At 41.7% G+C, this 23,028-nt stretch overlaps 1 protein-coding gene and 1 long non-coding RNA gene across 4 annotated transcripts in view; one reads left to right on the top strand and one right to left on the bottom strand.

The window, feature by feature from the left end:
* The window catches only part of LOC118386320 (glutamate receptor ionotropic, kainate 4-like), a 440,995-nt gene that overhangs the window by 238,964 nt on the left and 179,003 nt on the right, over positions 1 to 23,028 (top strand). The window contains exon 1 of one of the 3 annotated variants that reach the window (XM_052525992.1): positions 9,676 to 10,099. The exons of the other annotated variants lie outside the window; for them this stretch is intronic. The gene's annotated coding sequence lies outside the window, so the exon portion shown is untranslated. Of the gene's footprint in view, positions 1 to 9,675; positions 10,100 to 23,028 lie in introns of those variants that run through there. 3 annotated transcript variants of the gene reach the window in all.
* On the bottom strand, positions 11,489 to 14,700 carry LOC118386343 (uncharacterized). Its single transcript, XR_004826199.2, has 4 exons — positions 14,469 to 14,700; positions 13,941 to 13,973; positions 13,484 to 13,571; positions 11,489 to 13,332 (listed from the first exon to the last, which is right to left on the bottom strand). It is a non-coding gene; the product is annotated as an uncharacterized LOC118386343 (long non-coding RNA).

Genomic DNA, 23,028 nt, shown 5'->3' with positions numbered 1-23,028 from the left:
TTCAGCTCATGTGACAAATTAAATTAGATTTTGAAAAAGCGAGTGCAGTACAATCACCACCTTCCGGAGACACCTGAAACCCCACCTCTTTAAGGAATACCTAGGATAGGATAAGTAATCCTTCTCACCCCCCTTTAAGATTTAGATGTACTATTGTAAAGTGACTATTCTACTGGATGTCATAAGGTGAATGCACCAATTTGTAAGTCGCTCTGGATAAGAGCGTCTGCTAAATGACTTAAATGTAAATGCAGTACTATTTCAGTTTATCATTTTCACAGTTAAGAACAAAATGTATTTGTTACCTCATACTGCCCCTAATGTTCACCTACAGCAATATTCTTCAGCAACACAATGAGTAAACACTACAGAAAATGTTTATTTATGTTTATGTTTATTTGGAGGCCAAACTTGAAATATACAGTACCAGTAAAAAGTTTGGACACACCAACTCAATTAAGGGTTTTTCTGTATTTGTACCATTTTCTACATTGTAGAATAATAGTGTTAAACAAATCGTGTTAAATAAATCTAAATATATTTTATATTTGAGGTGCTTCAAAGTTGCCTCCCTTTGCTTTGATTACAGCTTTTCACACTCTTGGCATTCTCTCAACCAGCTTAATGATGTAGTCACCTGGAATCCATTTCAATTAACAGGTGCGCCTTGTTAAAAGTTAATTTGTGGAATTTCTTTCCTTCTTAATGCGCTTCAGCCAATCAGTTGTGTTGAGACAAGGTAGGGGTGGTATACAGAAAATAGCCCTATTTTGTAAAAGTCCATTTCATGGCAAGAATACAAGAACAGCTCAAATAAGCAAAGAGAAACGACAGTCCATCATTACTTTAAGACACAAAGGTCAGTCAATCCGGAAAATGTCAAGAACTTTGAAAGTTTCTTCAAGTACAGTCACAAAAACCACAACGCGCTATGATGAAACTGGTTCTCATGAGGACCGCCACAGGAAAGGAAGACCCAGAGTTACCTCTGCTGCAGAGGATAAGTTCATCATTATTTCAGCCCAAATAAATGCTTCACAGAGTTTAAGTAACAGACACATTTCAACATCAACTGTTCATTGGAGACTGCGTGAATCAGGCCTTCATGATTAAATTGCTGCAAAGAAACCACTACTAAAGGACATCAATAATAAGAAGAGACTTGCTTGGGCCAAGAAACAAGAGCAATGGACATTAGACCGGTGGAAATCTGTCCTTTGGTCGGATGAGTTCAAATTTGAGATTTTTTGTTCCAACCACCATGTCTTTGTCAGACGCAGAGTAAGTGAACAGTTCTCCACATGTCTGGTTCCCACCGTGAAGCATGGAGGAGGAGGTGTGACGGTGTGGGGTTTCTGTCTGTGATTTATTTAGAATTCATGGCTACCACATTTGTTGTTCAACAGGACAATGACCAAACACACCTCCAAACACACCTCCAGGCTGTGTAAGGGTTATTTGACCAAGGAGGAGAGTGATTGAGGGCTCCATCAGATGACCAGGCCGCCACAATCACCCGACTTCAACCCAATTGAGGTGGTTTGGGATGAGTTGGACCACAGAGTGAAGGAAAAGCAGCCAACAAGTGCTCGGCATATGTGGGTTCCAGGTGAAGCTGGTTAAGATAATGCCAAGAGTGTGCAATGCTGTCCTCAAGGCAAAGAGGGGCTACTTTGAAGAATCTCAAATCTCAAATATATTTTGATGTAACCCTTTTTTGGTTACTACATGATTCTATATGTGTTATTTAATAGTTTTGATGTCTTCACTATTATTCTAAAATGTAGAAAAACGCTGGAATGAATAGGTGTGTCCAAACTTGGACTAGTACTGTATGCATCAAGCTACCACACACGCATGAGCACACACACAATCACACACGCACCTGTTGACACCAACATGAGGACACAAACACAGTGCACGCACACTCAAGCGAGCACACACACACACCTCCCTGCAGTGTTTATTAGAGATCTCTCCCCAGCTAAAGGACTCAGTGCAGCATGAATGACAGATGACCCTCTTCCTGCTTATTCTCCCCCTAATGGATGCGTACAGGCAGAGACTCACTCATCAGCGCCTCATATCAATTTGCCCACGCTGCAGCGGTGTCACACCACATGTAGACGCTCCGTGGGGAACTAGCTAGATCTAACCGGTGTAAAGACGAACTCTAGAGGCGGCTCCCTGCTTTAATGTGAACAAAAGTGTTGTGCAGCGGTGCCGGCCAAGCAGACGCATGTATTTTATATCATGGCAGGCGACGTTAGCCGACATGATCTCATTTCAAAATATGCACAGGTAGCGGTTGTGACAGAGTTGGGGAATTTGTGCCTGTTCGAGCGGATGGGATGTACTGTAGTCAGCCTGCAGGGAGTAGTGCCAGGTAGACTCGCCCAGAGAGGAGGAGGAGAGAAGAAAGGAGGGAGGAGAGGAATACTCTAGTAGCAACTCCAGCCCTTGGCCATGAGAACAAAGACAACAGTTTATTGCTTTGATAAATCATGTTGGTGCTGATGTTTCACTGCTGGCGATACCCCTCGGGGTTCTGATCTGGTTAAAAATGAAGGATCTTGATTATTAGGCCTGTATCACTATAGGTGGGTATCAATATACTGATTCACAGATGGAAATGATACATGTGTATCATGCTAACATCCCTGTATCGATACATATCGTGTACCATTCAACAAATTAATTCAATAAAGTACTCAATAAGTTGTACCTTCACTCATCAATAAATCATAATGCACTATGTACATTTGAGCATCACTAATCTGCAGTACAATGTTTTAGCTCCTAGTGGATCAAAGGGCCTTTGCAGTGCTTCTTCCTAGAAATCTAGCCTTGTCCCAGATCTGTCTGGGCTGTCTGCAAGGACCATGGCAGTTGGCAAGACGGCACAAACAGACATGTAACTAGGCTAAGCAAAATCGTGTTCTTATAACCTTTTCATGACATCATTCCATGTGGCTCGTATTGTCTTTATATCCCGTGTTTACACTTCTATTGGTCAATTTTTATTGGGTCCTGTCCAGTAATAACCTATATTAGATGTTTAATAGCACACGGTCAATCAGTCCAACCACAGAATCCCATATTAACTTCATTTTAGGCCTCAATCTTAATGGTTTTTAGACTATTTAAATCAATTGTTCATGGACTTGGTTAGATTATGCGTTTGGGTGCCTACCAAAAACACTGTCTTAAGGTCCACATTTTTTTGTGGTTTAGTTAAATAGTCATAAAATCGATGACAACCATAATAGCGCTATTTGTAGTATTTAAGCTTCACATTTTTAACTATATGAAGCTGATGAATGGCAGAACTGTGACATACAGTGCCTTCGGAAACTATTCAGACCCCTTCCCCTTTTCCACATTTTGTTACGTTACAGCCTTATTCTAAAATTGATTAAATAAAAACATTTCCTCATCAATACCCCATAATGACAAAGCGAAACTAGAAATTTTGGCAATTTTTTTTACAAATAAAAAACATACCTTATACATAAGTATTCAGACCCTTTGCTATGAGACTTGAAATTGAGATCAGGTGCATCCTGTTTCCATTGATCATCCTTGAGATGTTTCTACAACTTGATTGGAGTCCACCTGTGGAAAATTCAATCGATTGGACATGATTTCGAAAGGCACACACCTGTCTATATAAGGTCCCACAGATGTCGGAGCAAAAACCACGCCGTGAGGTCGAAGGAATTGTCCGTAGAGCTCCGAGAAAGGATTGGAAGAAGTTTTAAATGGAAGAAGTTTGGAACCATGAAGACAAACTGAGAAATCGGGGGAAAAGGGACCTGGTCAGGGAGGTGACCAAGAACCCAATGGTCACTCTGACAGAGCTCCAGAGTTCCTCTGTGGAGATGGGAGGACCTTCCAGAAGGACAACCATCTCTGCAGCACTCCACCAATCAGTAAAAGGCACATGACAGGCCGCTTGGAGTTTGCCAAAAGTCACGTAAAGACTCTCAGACCATGATTCTCTGGCCTGATGAACCAAGATTGAGCTCTTTGGCCTGAATGCCAAGCACCATGTCTGGTTGAAACCTGGCACCATCCCTACAGTGAAGCAAGGTGGTGGCAGCATCATGCTGTGGGATGTTTTTTAGCGGCAGGGACTGGGAGACAAGATCGAGGCAAAGTACAGAGAGCTCCTTGATGAAGACCTGCTCCAGAGCGCTCAGGACCTCAGACTAGGGCGAAGGTTCACCATACAACAGAACAACGACCCTAAGAACACAGAAAAGACAACGCAGGAGTGGCTTCGGGACAAGCCTCTGAATGTCCTTGAGTGGCCCAGCCAGAACCTGAACTTGAACCCGATCGAACATCTCTGGAGAGACCTGAAAATAGCTGTGCATCAACGCTCCCCATACAATCTGACAGAGCTTGAGAGGATCTGCAGAGAAGGAGAGAAACTTCCTAAATATAGATAGGTGTGCCAAGCTTGTAGCGTCATACCCAAGAAGACCCAAGGCTGTAATTGCTGCCAAAGGTTCTTCAATAAAGTACTGAGTAAAGGGTCTGAATACTTATATAAATTAAAAATATAAGTTAATTATTTTCATAACTTTGCAAAAAATCGAACTTGTTTTTGCTTGGTCATTATGGGGTATTGTGTGTAGATTGAGGGGGGAAAAACAATTTAATAAATTTTAGAGTAAGGCTATAACATAACATTTGGATAAAGTCGAGGGGTCTGAAAACTTTTGGAATGCGCTGTATCCTTGGACAATGAAAATAAAAGTCTCATTGTCTGAATGTGGATTGGATAGAAAGTCATCTGGATAAAAAAGGGGAAGACATATTCTATGTCATGAAATATGGCTTTTAACAAACCAGTTAGGGTTGTTGATGTGTCATTGTCAGGGCATGCTGGATATGTTTCACATTATATCCATGAGCCATATAATCAAGCCATGCGAAAACCTGACAGAGGACCTGCTCTCTTGAAATATGGAAACGGAAAAGAGGTGAAGCTCTGGTGATAAGTGGAACAGAGGGAAATGACAGCCGTTCACAAATAAGCCAAGCAGACCGTTTGTCATTAACACGTTCCATTACGGATGTGTCTAAACGAACAATCCATTTCACCCTGTTCCCCTCGCACACACTTGACAGCTTTTCACATTGCTCTGCCCCTCTGAATTTTATTTCTCCAAGGTGAACATCAATGCGGAGTGACCTAGCTGTTTCCTATATCTGTCGCATCTTTTTTTTTTTTCCGTGCAGAGGTCCTCCGCATATGAATGACTTGGTGGCGTGTTGTAGACATCCATTCTCATGTTGTTAAGGGGAGCAAGGTCGGACATAAATAGTGTCACACTATACACTTCAAGTAAAAAGTTATCGGGCGGTCCGATTGAGGAAGGGAAAAAAATAAGTTATTTTGATATTTCCACTCCTCAAGATCAGTAATAGTTGTCATGGAAAATGAGAGGTCAGGGGCAGACTGGGACAAAAAAAAGATCTGCCTTACTGCATTTTAGCCACACCAGCCCACATCATCATGAGCACTCAGCTCTCGACATAAACTGTTTCGCCTACTACCATACCTGATTCAATGGCACTTAAATATTTTGTCTTTTCCATTCACCCACCTAATGGCACACATGCACAATACATATCTAAATTGTCTTAAGCTTTAAAAACCGTTCTTTAACCTGTCTCGTCCCCTTCATCTATACTGATTGAAGTGGAGTTAACAGGTGACATCAATAAGGGATCATAGCTTTCACCTGGATTCACCTGGTCAGTCTGTCATGGAAAGAGCAGGTGTTAATGTTTTGTTTTCACAGTGTATATTCTTGAACATCCTGTGTTATGTACTTATTATTTTACCAGGTACTGTTGGAATGTCTACCAATTGCATGCCCATCTTTTTGTGAGAAATTAGACTGGTCATTCATATATTTTTTATTAAGAAATGAGGCATGAGAACCTGGGGATTATTGTGTGTTAACTCCCGACTAAGAGCTGTTCTAAAGCACGATGCGAAAACAAATAATCCCCGGGTTCAAGGGCCTTATTACTTTTCTAAAACGGTTATCGACATTTAAAAAAATAAAGGATTAATGACATGTTTTCATTAGCTTTATTTTAATGAGTAATCGTGTTTTTTCTTCCACCAGACGATATAGGTCTGGGAAAAAGCCAGTTGTTAGTTGTGAGGTTCAAAAGTTGCTAACCAAACAGCATGGGCGTTCATTTGTGTTGGGATGTTTTGACCCAGTCATTCATTCAGTTCATTCCATGTTGCTATGCCAAACAAATCATTGGCATGTAAGCTCGATGGTTAGCTATTAGAGGTTCAATGATGAGAGATAAAAACTTCAATAAATTGGCCTCCCGGATGGCACAGTGATCTAAGGCTGTGCCACCAGAGACTCTGGGTTCGAGAGCAGCCGGCCGCGACCGGGAAATCCATGGGGCGACTCACAATTGGCCTCGCGTCGCCTGGGTTACATCCGAGACATTGGTGCGGTTGGCTCACTGGGTTGGATGCGCGCTGTGTTAAGAAGCAGTGCGGCTTGGTTGGGTTGTGTTTCGGAGGACGCACGACTCTCGACCTTCGTCTCGCCCGAGCCCGTACGGGAGTTGTAGTGATGAGACAAGACAGTAACTACTAACAATTGGATACCATGAAAAAGGGGCAAAAAAAATACATATAAAAAAACTTAAATAATTATTTATTAAATAATGTATAAATTGGCAAAAAAACTGCTGAATAATATAGTAATGGAGGATAGCAAGGCTAATGTTACTTATCCTTTGCGAGCGAGCCAATTAAAAGGCAGCGTAGCCTAGTGGTTAGAGCGTTGGACTAGTAACCGGAAGGTTGCGAGTTCAAACCCCCGAGCTGACAAGGTACAAATCTGTCGTTCTGCCCCTGAACAGGCAGTTGAACCCACTGTTCCCAGGCCGTCATTGAAAATAAGAATATGTTCTTAACTGACTTGCCTGATTAAATAAAGGTAAAATTAAAAAAGCTAACACACAATCACATCAAGAAGCTGAAATGACAGCAAACTATGTGCATTTTAGTTTGTTTAACCTTTGTTTCTATTTAAATTTCTTTGGAAATATCCATTATAATGATCCTGATAAATGAATTTGCCTGACTCATATAATCTGTCAGTCTCGTCACGTTCATATGCATGGCACGGTGGAGATCGCAAAATGTAAACCTGCAACATGTTGCACAGGTCAGATAGGCACAGAGCAAGGCTTATATTAACCCCCACTGTACCAAATGCTAGGCTAGTAGCATGGGGAAATATTGTCTTTGCCTTTTTTTCCACTTAAATTAACTGGTTATACTGTGGGACAGTGGAGGCTGGGCTGTGGGACAGTGGATGCGCATTGATCAATCTAATGGAACTGTTTACAGGCGTTACCCGTGTAATGCAGGGATTGTGGTGCTATAACTCCTTGCTATCAATTAATCAGCCTCCAGGATCCAAACAACCCATTTTATGAAGTATTATAAAATATAAATAGCACTCACTTTAGATTAGGGATGGCAAACATATTAGTAAATTGTTTATTGACGTGGGAGTAATGATTAATAAATGGGGAACACAATTTATCAATGCCTTTTGAATGGTTTATTACAGACCCTTAAAGTTGTACCCATCCTAGTTGTGAATGAATAAACGTGACAAAGAAAATCACGGAATAAATGCATTATTGATCATAATTGGCTTATATAATACCATAAACAGCCTAACTACATACAGTTAAAGTCGAAAGTTTACATACATCTTAGCCAAATACATTTAAACTCCGTTTTTCACAATTCCTGACATTTAATCCTGGTAAAACTTCTTAAGTCAGTTAGGATCACCACTTTATTTTAAGAATTTGAAATATCAGAATAATAGTAGAGAATTATTTGTCAGCTTTTATTTCTTTCATCACATTTCCAGTGGGTCAGAAGTTTACATACACTCAATTAGTATTTGGTAGCAATGCCTTTATTTGTTTAACTTGGGTCAAACGTTTCAGGTAGCCTTCCACAAGCTTCCCACAATAAGTTAGGTGAATTTTGGCACATTCCTCCTGACAGAGCTGTTGTAAGGTTAGTAGGCCTCCTTGCTGGCACACACTTTTTCAGTTCTTCCCACAAATTCTCTATAGGGTTGAGGTCAGGGCTTTGTGATGGCCACTCCAATACCTTGACTTTGTTGTCCTGCCATTTTCCACAACTTTGGAAGTATGCTTGGGGTCATTGTCCATTTGGAAGACCCATTTGTGACCAAGCTTTAACTTCCTGACTGGTGTCTTGAGATGTTGCTTTAATATATCCACCTAATTTTCCTACCTCATGATGCCATCTATTTTGTGAAGTGCACCAGTCCCTCCTGCAGCAAAGCACCCCCACAACACGATGCTGTCACCCCCGTGCTTTACGGTTGGGATGTTGTTCTTCGGGTTACAAGCCTCCCCCTTTTTCCTCCAAACATAACGATGGTCATTATGGCCAAACAGTTCTATTTTTGTTTCATCAGACCAGAGGATATTTCTCCAAAAAGTACGATCTTCGTCCCCATGTGGAGGTTTTGGAGCAGTGGCTTCTTCCTTGCTGAGCGGCCTTTCAGGTTATGAGGATATAGATACATTTGTACCTGTTTTCTCCAGCACCTTCACAAGGTCCTTTGCTGTTGTTCTGGGATTGCTTTGCACTTTTCGCACCAATGTACGTTCATCTCTCGGAGACAGAACGCGTCTCCTTCCTGAGCGGTATGACGGCTGCGTGATCCCATGGTGTTTATACTTGCGTACTATTGTTTGTACAGATGAACGTGGTACCTTCAGGCATTTTGAAATTGTTCCCAAGGATGAACTAGACTTGTCAAGGTCTACAAAATTGTTTCTGTGGTCTTGGCTGATTTCTTTTGATTTGCCCATGATGTCAAGCAGAGGCACTGAGATTGAAGGTCGGGCTTGAAATACATCCACAGGTACACCACCAATTGACTCAAATTATGTCAATTAGCCTATCAGAAGCTTCTAAAGCCATGACATCACTTTCTGGAGTTTAAAGGCACACTCAATTTAAAGAGTAAGTAAACCTCTGACCCACTGGAATTGTGACACAGCAAATAAGTGAAATAATCTGTCTGTAAACAATTGTTGGAAAATGTACTTGTGTCATGCACAAAGTAGATGTCCTAACCGTCAAAACTGGCTTGTTAACAAGACATTTGTGGAGTGTTTGAAAAACAAGTTTTAATGACTCCAACCTAAGTGTATGTAAACTTCCGACTTCAGCTGTATTTATAATTAGTGCCTGTCGTGTGTTCCGCCCCTGCCCACTTAGCTAAGTGTTTAAATATTAGGCTACATATAATTCAAGGGAAGAAAACAAAGAGAGAGAAGTAGAGCGACGGCCAGTTCCTTAATGATTTGTCTGTATAATACAGCCAATGGCTAATTTATAAGGAACTGACAGCCTCTATTCCTCTCTCTCGGATTTCTTCTGAACGCAATATAAAACCTTCTGCGTTTTGTCATAGAATGATGCCGGGACTAGTTTATGTGGGTGCAGATAGATTTCCAGCGTTGTGCTTCGCCTTGACAGTGCCGCTGATGCGTATCTTTTGGCCAAGAAGTGACGGACCTTGCAAGGAATGAAATAGACGGGACTTTCAAGCATCCAGTGGCGGAGGCTATGTAATCCGACACGAAAGTCACTCATTACATAAACTAAGACCCACTTTGTCTGAAAAGACAGATTCAAAGCGAAGAAACAGTGGCAAAACAAGTATCAATACCCAAAAAAGGAGGCTTCTGGCCAATTTTCAACAAGCTCATATTTTCACATACAAATTAGTTTTGCGGTAAATTTGCGACAACTTCTGGGAAACTTGTGGCTGCAAACTCAGTATAAATGTAAACGTTTCTAGTTGCTGTTGAAAGGATTGACGCAGAAGATGAGAAGCAGGTACAGGGATTGAAGGTTTAATATCTGACGGACATAAAACATAACAGGAACAGCGTCTGGACAGAAACAACAATTAATGCGGACACAGGGAACTGACAGATATACAGGGGCAATCAACCACCTGAAGGAGTCCAGGTGAGTCCATTGAGCTGCGCGTAATGATGGTGACTGGTGCGTGTAAAGATGGGTAGCCTGGTGCCCTCGTGTGCCGGGGAGTGGGAACAGATGTGACAACTGTGTTAAACATTGAAATGTATCTACATGAATAACAACTTTAAAAGGAACTTACACTACTGGTCAAAAGTTTTAGAACACCTACTCATTCAAGGGTTTTCCTTTATTTGTACTATTTTCTACATTGTAGAATTATAGTGAAGACATTATGAAATAGCACATAGGGGATCATTTAACTAGTGTTAAATGAAAATATATTTTATATTTGAGATTCTTCAAATAGCCACCCTTTGCTTTGATGACAGCTTTGCACACTTGGCATTCTCAACCAGCTTCACCTGGAATGCAGCTTCATGAGGTAGTCACCTAGAATGGATTTCAATTAACAGGTGTGCCTTCCTAAACTTTAATTTCTGGGATTTCTTTCCGTCATAATGCGTTAATGCGTTTGAGCCAATCAGTTGTGACAAGGTAGGGTTGGTATACAGAAGATAGCCCTATTTGGCAAAATACCAAGTCCATATTATGGCAAGAACAGATCAAATAAGCAAAGAGAAATGACAGTCCATCATTACTTTAAAGACATGAAGGTAAGTCAATAGGGAACATTAAGAACTTTGAAAGTTAAGTGCAGTCGCAAAAACCATCAAGCGCTATGATGAAACTGGCACTCATGAGGACCACCACAGGAATGGAAGATCCCGAGTTACCTCTGCTGCAGAGAATACTGTAAGTGCATTAGTTACCAGCCTCAGAAATTGCAGCCCAAATAAGTGCTTCACAGAGTTCAAGTAACAGACACATCTCAACATCAACTGTTCAGAGGCTGATTCAGGCATTCATGGTCAAATTGCTGCAAAGAAACCACTACTAAAAGGACACCAATAATAAGAGACTTGCTTTGGGCCAAGAAACATGAGCAATGGACATTAGACCGGTGGAAATGTGTCCTTTGGTATGGAATCCAAATTGACCACTTTTGGTTCCAACTGCCATGTCTTTGTGATTATTTCTCACCGTAATGCATGGAGGTGGTGTTATGGTGCTTTGCTGGTGACATGTCTACCACAGCATTCTGCAGCGATACACCATCCCATCTGGTTTGGGTTTAGTGGGACTATTGTCCTTTTTTTCAACAGGACAATGGTAATTTGTGTAATTATTGGGTTATTTTCAGCATCATCCTAATTTCGATTTTGCGCGCATATTTTTTTCCTTCTCTACCATCCCAGCCCCTCCCTTTCCTACAAACACAACCAACATACATTTTAAAATAATGAATCTCTATTGCCTGCATTTGTAAGGGGTGCGTAACTGGTGGCAGGGAAGTCAGACACAGGAGAGCAAAACTGGGTAATCAACAGAGCAGTTTTATTCATAAAACCACCGGAAACCAGAACAAACAAATAGGTACAAAACCCGTTGCGCACCAGAGAAAACGTACACATGCACTTACAATAAACAATTCCGCACAAAGACATGGGGGGAACAGAGGGTTAAATGCACAACATGTAATGAGGGAATTGAGACCAGGTGTGTGGGAAGACCAGACAAAACAAAAGAAATGAAAAGTGGATCGATGATGGCTAGAAGACCGGCGACGCCGAGTGCCGTCGGAACAAGGAGAGGAACCGACATTGCGGAAGTCGTGACAGCATTTCAGAATATACCTCACGTCAGAGAAAATACAAGAACATATACATTTTAAATAGCACATTGAAACAAAGTCTAAATATGTATTTTTTCACAAGATAGGATTGATTAGAATGTATTTATATTATTTCATGAACCAAACAGACTAAAGCCCCAGTTGAAATTGGTGCGCACACTCATAATGTAATCTGAGAAAAACAAAGCATGTGTGTGACACTGTCTTCAGTGGTATTAACACAGATCTGTCTATTAGACAGTGATAGAGCTAATCAATCAATATTCACATTCCCTGACACACTTCGGTTATCTTAGGTGACATCACACCACGCTGTTTTGACACACAATAAATGGTCTACATGGGTCAAGTTCAAACATTGTTATACAGGACAAGTGTAAAATATTACATTTGAATGTCACTCTATTAAAAAGACATGGACCAATGACTCTACTTCATTCATAAAGCACCTTTCACAATCCACAAAAGATTTGTATTTAAAAGGAATTGTGATAGAGTGCCAGAACGAGCTTCAGTAGTTGAACTAAAGGCAAACTAGCCACATACCGTTACTGTAGGCAAAAAGCAAGCACAAATGGAAAGAATAAAAACACAAGTCAACTTAACAAAGCTATAAATAGTGCCTTAAATGCATATTAGCATTGGAATGAGACACTCGTGGTTCATCCATCCATTGATCTATTAATTCACAGGAACACGTCAGCCGAAGGGCTGTGCTTCCTCCTGTCACTTCTCACACTCGTGTACATACAAGAGCAGATACCACTACTGTTCAGTGGGAAAAAAAGAGACATGCTCGCGACAGTCTTACTGCAGGGGATTCTGTTCCTTGCAACTGATACAGCGTGGCCTGTAGAGATTCCCATGCTGGGGCACAGTGGGAAAGTTAATATCAAACACATAATAGGACTTGAAGCACACATCCAGTGCCCCCAAGCAGTGAAAAAAAGTCATGACCGGGCTGATGGAAACATGAAATGCCGTTACAATTGTATAAATGCCTACAGACAATTTGTTTGTTCGACATGGTGGAATCTTTGTGTCGTTAAAAGTAATTATATGATAAATGGCGGGAGAAACTCATTTTATTCCGAAAATATTGATATAATAACCATCATATCGAAGTGTATGTGCACTACTTCATCATGCACAGCCTTTTCTCTGCAGAAAGTCTCATCTCTGGTGGGAAAATGCACATATTGTTTTATGCAGATTTTAGAATATTTGCATGAAAATCTGTCGCAAATTGGATGGAAACCTACCTAATGTCTTGAAGTGTGCAGTTATGCATAACAGATTTATGAAATCTATTCCTTTCATTCAATGTTTACAAAATACTGTTTACCATGATCTAATATCCCCATCATTCCTCACTGTGCCTATCCACTATTTAAATGTACAGGCTGCAAGTCAATGGACTTTCTGGTCTCATTGAAGATGGGTCGGAATTACTTCCTGCCTATCTTGTAGACTGGTGTTGGGAGGACCACTGGCAGAAGTCTTAAAGCGATGTCACCTTGTGTATCTGGAGAGAATAATGTTCAGTGAATAAGAAGACCCGGCTACTGCTCAAGCTTGATGTATCGCTTGGTGTGTCCACAGTGCTATGCATTCGTGTGTGTCCTGAGGACCTCCCCTCCTGTATAAAAAAAAGGTGGTGTTTACAGAATACTCACTGTGTGTAAGGCTTTTATGTTCTCCTTTAACTTCAGGCTATAGTCGAGTCGTCCAGATGCAAGGGTGTTTCCTGGTTCATCTCTTCTGCTGCAAAAGATAGGGTGAAAGGGATATCTAAACAGTTGCACAACTGAAGGCATTAAACCAACCCCTCTGAATCAGAGAGGTGCGGGGGACTCTCCTAATCAACATCCACTGCGCCCAGGGAGCAGTTGTTTTGGGGTGTTAACTGCCTTGCTCAAGGGCAGAACGGTAGATTTTCCCACCTTGTAATGGCTGCATGGTTCTAAGAGGTTCTGGGGACGTCTTTCAAGTTTCCATTAAGATTGTCATTGATAACCAATCGTACAATGTGGAAGACGTAGATTCTGTTTTACACAGGGTCAATGAAAATCAGTGTGCCCCCCCCACCACGAAGATCTGTAACCACTCAAATGAATTCTTAGTTTTACTTACCCTCAAACTTTGGAAGAAAAGAGGCCTTGACCTCTGCATTTAAGTACAGAAATAAAGAAATGTTAGTTTAGCTAGCGAGCTGTTTCTAACTTGGCTACATCAAATTTAAAGTAAACTAACGTTGTCGAGCTAACAGAATTTGCATCCATCCACCTCAACTTCACAAGTCTGACTAAAGTTGCCACTGTCAGAAAACATTGAAAACCAGTACAGTAACACTAGCAAACTCAATACTATTTATCTGTCCTAAGTTTGATTGAAGGCCTCAATCTGTATTTTTGTCTTGTTACTGATTGCTTCTAGAAAGAGATCAACACATGAACAAGATGAGCTAGCTACTAGTTTAAATACATAAAAAATGTAATTGTTACAAATACATCAATGAGAATAATACATGCATTTACTTAACTTATCAGTCTTGAATACTATACTTTTTTGTGTGATAAATGAGTGTATTATGAGTGCACCACAAACATATTTCGATATTTCCACTTTACCAACACCACCACTCATATTGTTGATACCTACCTTAGCTGTTGTGCAAGCGAACATGCGATTGAACCGTGACACTAGCATATTGGCATGCGCATTGGTATTAAAAGACAGCAATGTACCATTAGTTAGCTATCGCATGAATTATGCAAAAAATATGATATAACGTTAGCTAGCTAAGCGCTAGCCAGTCAGTCAGTGGTGCTGACAGTGAAACTAGTATCAACAAAATGTGTTTCACTCTATCCCATAAAACAATTTTGTTAGGGAAATATAGCTTGATAGCTTGGTTTCCATTTGTCAACAGATGTTTCTAATCCCCCTGATTGGTCATCAACGGTTACTGGTCTTGGAATTTGTTGCCACAGATTCAAATTGAATCCTGAAATGTCTGCCAGAGAAAAAACCTCTGGCGAACTGTTTGATACGAAATGGCAAGAAATATTATTGTTGCCAAAGGCTTGCCACAGATTAGTGGAAAACGTTTGCAAACTTTTGTTAACATCTTGTGGCACAGTATTTAGTTGGCAGCAAATTTTCCACAAGCTTGCGGGAAGTTTGCAGCAACAAATACACAGTCACCAAATTGACCTTTAACATAGGATTATTTAGCAATTAGAGTGCATTAATTCAGTGTTTCATTGTAAAACATGATGACTTTTGATGTATTTAATAAAAAGCAGTAGTAATGCATTTAATGTCTAATAGATGGCTATTGCTTACTGCATGTGTGTTATAAATCAAACAACTTCCTAATTAGGCCTAAGTGTTAACAAGCCTACTATTTCATATGATATTCAGCCAAAATATTAGCTGGCAGCAGTAGGCTAAACCTGTGCCATTGTCTGTCTTTTTCTGCTAAAATATATTATTATGACAACAGAGAAATTGCGCAAAAATCATTTTTAAAAATCTAAATGGGCCGCCAGCCATGTCCCTTTATAAAATATGTTTATATTAAATTATTTTCTCAACTTCGACCAGCCCACCCAACAAAAAGATGATTCGGCCCATCTGGCATTGCCAGAATTGCCAGATGGTCAATTTCACTAATGTGAGATTCATGTTGCCTGACGTTTGCGACTACACTGACAGTGATGATTGCGTCGTTCGTGGATCTGTCAGGGCAGTAGGCAAATTCAAGGGTTGAGCGTGTTGGGGAGGGAGGTGATGTGGTCTTTGACTAGCCTCTCAAACCACTTCATGATGACGGAATTGAGTGGTATTGGGCGGCAGTCATTCAGTTCAGTTATTTTCCATTTCTTGGGCACGGGATGATAGTGGACATCTTGAAGCAGGTGGGTATAGTGGCCTGGGCTAGGGAGAGATTCAAAATGTACAAAAACACAACAGCCAGCTGGTCTGCACATGTCCTGAGGACATTGCTAGGGATGCCGTCTGGACCGGCAGCCTTGCAAGGGTTAACACGTTGGAATAACTTACATCCATCTTCAGTGGAGACTGTGAGTGTGTAGCCCACGTTGTCATCAGAGGCTTTTCTGGCAGCTTAAGATCATTGCGCTCGAATCGTGATAAGGTGTTTAGCTTGTCTGGTAGGGTGGCGTTGGTGACCGCGATGTGGCTGGCTTTGTTTTTGTCATCCGTGATCGTTATTAGCCCCTGCCACAATATGCCTTGTGTCCAATCCGCTGAATTGCTCCTCTACTTTGTCCCTATACTTGTGCTTCGACATCTTGATTGATTTGCGAGGTCGTATTTGTACTGTTTAGCCAAGCTATTGTCCCCGGTCACCTTGCCTTGTTTATAAGTAGCATCTCTCTCTTTCAGTTTTCCTACAAGGCTGCTTGTTTTTGGAAGTCCAGAAATGGATGTACCAATCCCAGATTGGACCTTCAACTTTCAAATTCAAGTACTTGCCAAGTCTCAGGACATGCTGCTTTAGGTTGGTGTCCTCTTGTTTGGAATCAAACTCCTACCACAGATAATGTAATCACTAGTCATCTGTTCGGTTTCAAAACAAATACTATTTCCATTCTGCATGCTGTTTCAAAACAAAAGGGATCACAACAACCTTCATTCCTCTAAATTCAATCACTGACTCATTATCCTGATGCCAGTTTGTAAAAGCCTGTCTCCTACTGGAATGCTATGGACAGTGTGGAAATAGATGTTGATTACATCTATGATCCAGGTAGCAAAGATAATCATTCTAGCACTCTCACATTGGGCAGTTTCTAGTCACATATCTAAATAAAGTGGAGTCGAGGTTCTCTTGAATAACTAATGTTGTCAGTTAAGAGAAGTGTATATTCAATGTGTTGCTGTAGAAAATTCAATGAAATACCATACACTTTATTTGTCCCCTTTGAGTATTACAATTAGGGCTATGTAATAGCGGTGTGATACATACAACCTTCACAGGCACAGGAGTACAGTAACAGTACAATGACTTGAAAGTGCATGGCAAATAAATATAAAAAAGTAAATGTTCTACTGTGGCTCTGCAGTCTGCGGTGATGATGACACAGAGCTTTTAAACTCAACCTTTTTGGGAAGCAAATGGTAGCAGCTGGTGCACAGCCTGTGGTCTAACTTCTCATCGCATCACTGGACGCTCGGCACAATTGATCCTGACACCGTCAAAGCAGGTTCCCTCGTGGTCAACTGATTATTTTTTCTCTGAAAACCACTCTTATCCTCCACAGCCTAGGAGAGGGGTTGTGACACAGGGAGTTGGGCGGGGTGGTCAAAGAAATAGGATAGATAGAGAAAGGGAATGGAGTTGAGGAGGCGGCTGAGGCAAAATGAAAGAGTGAAAGAGATAGAAAGAGAGAGAGATGTCTGTCTCTTCCCTGGCACTGCAATGATGCAGCCATCCTCTGGCAATCTCTCAGCAGGTATCATTACCTGTCATTCAGGCTAACTGTGTCCACTGGGCACCCTCATATAGGCCACAGCGTAATTGTCTGAGTGCCGGAGAGAGGCGAGAGGACAGTTTGATGAGAAGCTGGAGGAAACAGATAGACATTGGCGGTGGGGCTGGCAAACAGGCTCTCGAATGGAAAAGGGAACAACAGAATACTACGTCATTCTTAAACTACTTATACTCAAAGGGAAATTACAAAGCCATATGTGTGTGTTGTATCTGAAAATGTTTACTAAACAGATTGGCTTTTTGTTTATATCTCTTAATGGGAATTGGTATATCCTCTGAGGGTATGAAATGTAGATTTTCCACCTTGTGGTCAATGCCATCCTCACGGACAGGCAGACGCAGTTGTGAGCATAGCTTATCTGGTTGTCAAAATGGAATGTTTCTGCAGGCTGGTTTTCATTTTGACCCAGTCATGCTCTGACAGAGTACCTGCACTTCTTGACAGGTGGTTTAACCTGCGGTAAATGTACTTTCATTATTCAAGAAAATACCTCACACCATTTGACAAGAGCTCAATATGCCTGGGTCAAACGTAGTGCACTCTTGAAGGGAAATAGGGTGCCATTTGAGATGCGGTTTCGAATAGAGTAGTACCATGTTTAATCCAAGGTACTGAAAGAGGTTGTTCAGCTACCTGTTTATGAGGAGTGAGTGGTGTGATCATGTCACTGAGGTCAATTTCACCCCAAGCCTTCCAGAAAGGTGTCTGGTGGAGGAGAAAAGGTTACATTGGTCTATCGGAAATATCAGTCAATTGTTCTAGACCAATGTAAATCCATGTGGGGCAGAGGGGTGGTGATTTTGTGCTATAAATCAAATCAAATTGTATTGGTCACATACCCGTGTTTAGCAGATGTAATTGCGGGTGTAGCGAAATGCTTGTGTTTCTAGTTCCAACAGTGCAGTAATATCTAACAAGTAATATCTAACAATGTCACAACAATACACACAATACATACAAATGTAAAGTAAAGAAATGGAAATAAGAATATATTAATATTTGGACGAGCAATGTCAGAACGGCATAGACTGAGATACCGTAGAATATAATACAGTATATACATATGAGATGAGTTCATCAAAATAAGTAAACATTATTAAAGTGACTAGTGTTCCATTATTAAAGTAGCCAGTGACTTCAAGTATATGTATATAGGGCAGCAGCCTCTAATGTGCTAGTGATGGCTATTTAACAGTCTGATAGAAGCTGTCTTGAGATTGAAAAACAGATTCTGTCTCTCGGTCCCAGCTTTGATGCACCTTACCTACTGGATGATAGCGGGGTGAAAAGGCAGTGGCTCGGGTGGTTGTTGTCCTTGATTATCTTTTTGGCCTTCCTATCACATCGGGTGCTGTTGTAGGTGTCCTGGAGGGCAGGTAGTTTGCCCCCAGTGATGCGTTGGGCAGACTGCAACACCCTCTGGAGAGCCCTGCGGTTGCGGGCATTGCAGTTGCCGTACCAGGCGGTGATACAGCCTGACAGGATGCTCTCAATTGTGCATCTGTAAAATTTTGTGAGGGTTTTAGGTGCCATGCCAAATTTCTTTAGCCTCCTGTTGCGCCTTCTTCACCACACTGTTTGTGTGGGTGGGCCATTTCAGTTTGTCAGTGATGTGTACGCCGAGGAACTTGAAACTTTCCACCTTCTCTACTGCGGTCCCGTCAATGTGGATAGGTGGGTGCTCCCTCTGCTGTTTCCTGAAGTCCATGATCATCTCCTTTGTTTTGTTGACGTTGGGTGAGAGGTTATTTTCCTGGCACCACACTCCCAGGGCCCTCACCTCCTCCCTGTAGGCTGTCTCGTCGTTGTCGCTAATCAGGCCTACTACTGCAAACTTGATGATTGAGTTGGAGGCGTGAGTTCATTGGTGAACATGGAGTACAGGAGGTGGCTGAGCCCACCCCCTCGTGGGGCCCCAGTGTTGAGGACCAGTGAAGTGGAGACGTTACTTCCTACCTTCACAACCTGGGGGGCGGCCCGTCAGGAAGTCCAGGACCCAGTTGCATAGGGCTGGGTTCAGATCCAGGGCCTCGAGCTTAATAATCCGCTTGGAGGGTACTATGGTGTTGAATGCTGAGCTGTAGTCAATGAACAGCTGAACCAAGTCATGCTGAGAGACTCACTGTGAAGAACTGCTATATATGTCCACTGGTGCAGAGAGAGTAAGGGACACAATCAATAGTTTAGGGAAATGCTTGAACTTAAAATGGTTGACATTAATTTTGTGCAACTGGCTTAATGGAAACTGCAAATACAGTGTTTGTAGAATTATAATATTTTCTGTTTAAAAAGTTTAGGATATACATTATTAATGTATGTGCAGTATATTTTACTGCTAGTGTTAATGCACACATGCAGTGACAGAAGAATCATACTTTAAATGTCTCTATGTGCAAAGAATATATTTTGCTCACAGGAACTAGATTGACAAGCGTGTCATTGGGAATATTAGTCAAGATAACATTTTTGCGAACAAGATGGGACGCACTTTAACCATTCAAAATATTCAAAAGTGAACCGCAGTCAATCTCGGTTATTTTCTGTGACACAGTAATCTCCCCGAGCTTGCAGATATGACTCTGGGTTTGTGACACCATTGACGTGACAGTCTGGAAATTGAGTGCCAGTCATTCTCGACATTCATCCACATGAATCTGGCTGCCTGAAGTTCAGGCTCATTTCAGCCCAGGTTAGGTCCATAATCCACATGCATTAGTCACCTCCCCTCATGAGCACAAGAAGTGAGCGATGCCTGCCCTCGTGAAATATCAAATTTGGATCACCCCTCCAAGAGTGCAGCGGGGACACGCTTGGCGAAAGTCGACACTTCTGGCAGTATCCATCATGTAGAGGGACAACAGCAAATGTACTCTGTCACCTTGACCACTGATGAGCAACGGCTTCTGCTTTTCACAGACTGAATATATCACACTGTATCTTTAACCTGGGCACTGCTTTGTGAATAAAAATGACAAACCTTGTCTTTTAGTGAAATAGTGTTATTATGTGACGGTAGATCAAATATTTACGATACAAATATAAACTCTTCTTCCTAATGCTGGAAGTCACCTGATACCACAATTTCTCAACTTTGTTACGTACCAATTACCAATTAGGTACCAATTACAGTGCAGGTATTTTTTATGAGACTATGTGAATGTGTATAGAGTAACTTTACGCATCTTGCATCTGTTGTTTCTCAGTTAGAGACAATACAGTCTTTTTTAACTTGAGTTTACAGGCCACAGATTGAAGTGTGGGCTAATATATTTGCCACTGTTAACACTGCTGGAAAGGTTAAAGTGGCCCTTGGGGAGAGAGAGAGGCTTGCCAAGTGTGTTTTGGAGGTTGCCATTGCCACCATGCTAGTGCCTGTGGATGGCTCCGGAGAGAGGGAGAAAGAGAGAAGGGGGAGGGAGAGAGAGGGAGAGGGGGAGATAGAGGGACAAAGTGACAGACAAAGAGACGATAGAGGAATGTGATCCTCCTCTATGACGGCTAAGTGCCCATCTCCGGCTAAGTGCCTCTTCTCCTTCAGGGCCCTAATGAAGCCCTGGGGAACTCCGCGGCTGCAGCCGTGGCCTGTGACTCATCCTTCACTGGGGCCCGCCTCCCAGGGCCTGCCGTCTACAGCCGGGGCCACCGGCACAGCTGGAACACCCTCATTACCGGCTGCATGGAGAAGCAACAATGGAGCTGTATTCTCCGTGTCTCTGATCCAGGTGACTGGGCCCAGGAGCCTGTTCTTCGCTGCTCCCCTGTTTTCCAGCTCTCAGCAAATGAGCAAGTGGAAATGGAAATGTCGTGGGCTGCTGTACTGTAGCCGTGGGTCCTCGAGGAGTCATTGTGATTCGGCAGCATATCAGGGTTAACATATCAGGGTTAACTTAGAGGTCTATTGGCTCAGACTGCAGACGTGCGGATTAGTACAAACCCACTAGTGATGCGTTGGGAGACAAAGCTGACCCTGAACACAAACTGCCTCTTTAATAGGAAAGCTGGTGATACCCCTGACGCCGGAGTGTTGACAACAAGGAGGAATAGCAGTACAATGATAGAACAGGGAGAGGAGGACACACGTGAGTGAGAACTGAGCGCAGTAAGCCGGGTCTTTCTCCTTGGGCCTCGCTGAGTGTAATCTGTTCGACAGATAGCAGAACACTTGGGAGGAGAATAAGGTTCTGACTAGAGGTTGACCGATTAATCAGAATGGCCTATTAATTAGGGCCGATTTTAAGTTTTCATAACAATCGGAAATCTGTATTTTTGGACGCCGATTTTGCCGATTAAAAAAATATATATATATATTTTTTTACAACTTTATTTAACGAGGCAAGTCAGTTAAGAACACATTCTTATTTTCAATGACGGCCCAGGAATGGTGGGTTAACTGCCTTGTTCAGGGGCAGAACGACAGATTTTTACCTCAGAGATTCAATCTTGCAACCTTACAGTTAACTAGTCCAACGCTCTAACCACCTGCCTCACGAGGAGCCTGACTGTTATGAGAATGCAGTAAGAAGCCAAGGTAAGTTGCTAGCTAGCATTAAACTTATTTAAAAAAAAACAATCAATCAATCACAATCACTAGTTATAACTACACATGGTTGATGATATTACTAGTTTATCTAGCGTGTCCTGTGTTATATATAATCGATGCGGTGCACATTCACGAAAAAGGACTGTCGTTGCTCCAACGTGTACCTAACCATAAACATCAATGCCTTTCTTAAAATCAATACACAGATGTATATATTTTTAAACCTGCATATTTAGCTAAAAGAAAGGTTAGCAGGCAATATTAACCAGGTGAAATTGTGTCACTTCTCTTGCGTTCATTGCACGCAGAATCAGGGTATATGCAACAGTTTGGGCCGCCTGGCTCATTGCGAACTAATTTGCCAGAATTTTACGTAATTATGACATAACATTGAAGGTTGTGCAATGCAACAGCAATATTTAGACTTAGGGATGCCATCGATTTGATACAATTTCGGAACGGTTCCGTATTTCACTGAAAGAATAAACGTCTTGTTTTCGAAATTATAGTTTCCGGATTCAACCATATTAATGACCTACGGTTCGTATTTCTGTGTGTTATTATGTTATAATTAAGTCTATGATTTGATAGAGCAGTCTGACTGAGCGACGGTAGGCATCAGCAGGATCCTAAGCATTCATTCAAATAGCACTTTCGTTTGCCAGCAGCTCTTCGCAATGCTTCAAGCATTGCACTGTTTATGACTTCAAGCCTATCAACTCCCGAGATTAGGCTGGTGTAACCGATGTGAAATTGCTAGCTAGTTACCGGGGTGTGCGCTTCAAATGTCACTCGCTCTGAGACTTGGAGTAGTTGTTCCCCTTGCTCTACATGGTAACGTTGCTTCGAGGGTGGCTGTTGTCGATGTGTTCCTGGTTCGAGCCCAGGTAGTGGCAAGGAGAGGGACGGAAGCTATACTGTTACACTGGCAATACTAAAGTGCCTATAAGAACATCAAATAGTCAAAGGTATATGAAATACAAATGATAGAGAGAAATAGTCCTATAATTCCTATAATAACTACAACCTAAAACTTCTTACCTGGGAATATTGAAGACTCATGTTAAAAGGAACCACCAGCTTTCATATGTTCTCATGTTCTGAGCAAGGAACTTAAACATTAGCCTCCTTACATGGCACATATTGCACTTTTACTTTC

Source organism: Oncorhynchus keta, chromosome 1, assembly GCF_023373465.1.
Source record: "Oncorhynchus keta strain PuntledgeMale-10-30-2019 chromosome 1, Oket_V2, whole genome shotgun sequence".
In the NCBI taxonomy this organism is placed as follows: Eukaryota; Metazoa; Chordata; class Actinopteri; order Salmoniformes; family Salmonidae; genus Oncorhynchus; species Oncorhynchus keta.
Note: the sequence above shows the minus strand (reverse complement) of the source record. Positions and strands in the feature narration are given on the sequence as shown.